Below are 1,537 nucleotides of genomic sequence, written 5' to 3'. Positions count from 1 at the left end.
CGAACCCTGGTCTTCCGCGTGACAAGCGGAGATACTATCCACTATACTAACGAGGACTGCGCCAGCAGCATTTTTGGGCTAATGAAAAAAAAGTGGCGTTCCGACTAGAGGACTGCTCTAGTAGCATTTTTGGGCTAATGAAAAAAAAGTGGCGCTGTTCCGACCTTTAAAGGGAATTCTTAGAGCTATACAGGGGAGGCTTTAAGTGTACTAGACATTTACTGTCACCCAATGACACAGCAGCTATGACTGAATCCATTCGGAAATCACGTCGTCTGGCATCTGAAATGTTTGCAGTCAAGTGTGAATGGTGCATTGAGCCTGGGCACGTGCGTAAAAGTTTACTTCAGCAGTTTCTGTAGTGTAGTGGTTATCACGTTGGCTTTACACGCGAAAAGTCCCCCGTTCGAAACTGGGCGGAAATAGTATTCCTTGTTCCTGCTTACTCCACACAATAACACTCTATGTAGTGGAATTGTCAGAAACTGGATAAGTACAAATGCCCCAGGGTTAGCCTTTCCTCCACACAATCAAAGTGTTCTGACTAGCGTTCCCAGCAAAGTTGATGAAAAGAAGCAGAATTTTCCATTCTGATGCAGAATTTTCCATTGTGATGCGCAGCCTTTCATGCATGCCGAGGTAGGCAATCATATCATTAATGTGAAGCAGTCTCTTCCAGCAGGAACATGCTTGAACATACTGTGTTAAATGGTTGTGTCTTACTAGCAACTGGTAGAAAACTCCGTCAGGGAATCGAACCCTGGTCTTCCGCGTGACAAGCGGAGATACCGTCCACTATACTAACGAGGACTGCGCTAGTAGCATTTTTGGGCTAATAAAAAAAAAGTGGCGCTGTTCCGACAAGAGGACTGCTCTAGTAGCATTTTTGGGCTAATGAAAAAAAAGTGGCGCTGTTCCGACCTTTAAAGGGAATTCTTAGAGCTATACAGGGGAGGCTTTAAGCGTACTAGACATTTACTGTCACTCAATGACACAGCAGCTATGACTGAATCCATTTGGAAATCAAGTCGTCTGGCATCTGAAATGTTTGCAGTCAAGTGTGAATGGTGCATTGAGCCTGGGCACGTGCGTAAAAGTCATCTTTGGCAGTTTCCGTAGTGTAGTGGTTATCACGTTTGCTTTACACGTGAAAGGTCCCCAGTTCGAAACTGGGCGGAAATAGTATTCCTTGTTCCTGCTTACTCCACACAATAACACTCTATGTAGTGGAATTGTCAGAAACTGGATAAGTACAAATGCCCCAGGGTTAGCCTTTCCTCCACACAATCAAAGTGTTCTGACTAGCGTTCCCAGCAAACTGGATGAAAAGAAGCAGAATTTTCCATTTTGATGCAGAATTTTCCATTGTGATGCGCAGCCTTTCATGCATGCCGAGGTATCCTATCATATCGTTAATGTGAAGCGATCTCTTACAGCAGGAACATGCTTGAACATGCTGTGTTAAACGGCTGTGTCTTACGAGCAACTGGTAGAAAACTCCCCGTCAGGGAATCGAACCCTGGTCTTCCGCGTGACA

General features: G+C 45.0%; 2 non-coding genes across 2 annotated transcripts; both read left to right on the top strand.

Annotated features, from left to right (window-relative positions):
* The first annotated feature begins 352 nt into the window (after nucleotides 1-352).
* trnav-uac (transfer RNA valine (anticodon UAC)) lies at nucleotides 353-425 on the top strand. The gene has a single exon. It is a non-coding gene; the product is annotated as a tRNA-Val (tRNA).
* A 684-nt stretch (nucleotides 426-1,109) lies between these two features.
* Nucleotides 1,110-1,182, top strand: trnav-uac (transfer RNA valine (anticodon UAC)). Its single transcript has one exon. It is a non-coding gene; the product is annotated as a tRNA-Val (tRNA).
* Nucleotides 1,183-1,537: the final 355 nt, after the last annotated feature.

The sequence above is a fragment of the Anarrhichthys ocellatus genome, unplaced genomic scaffold (assembly GCF_004355925.1).
Source record: "Anarrhichthys ocellatus isolate YVR2014 unplaced genomic scaffold, GSC_Weel_1.0 scaffold8953, whole genome shotgun sequence".
NCBI classification, from domain to species: domain Eukaryota; kingdom Metazoa; phylum Chordata; class Actinopteri; order Perciformes; family Anarhichadidae; genus Anarrhichthys; species Anarrhichthys ocellatus.
Note: the sequence above shows the minus strand (reverse complement) of the source record. Positions and strands in the feature narration are given on the sequence as shown.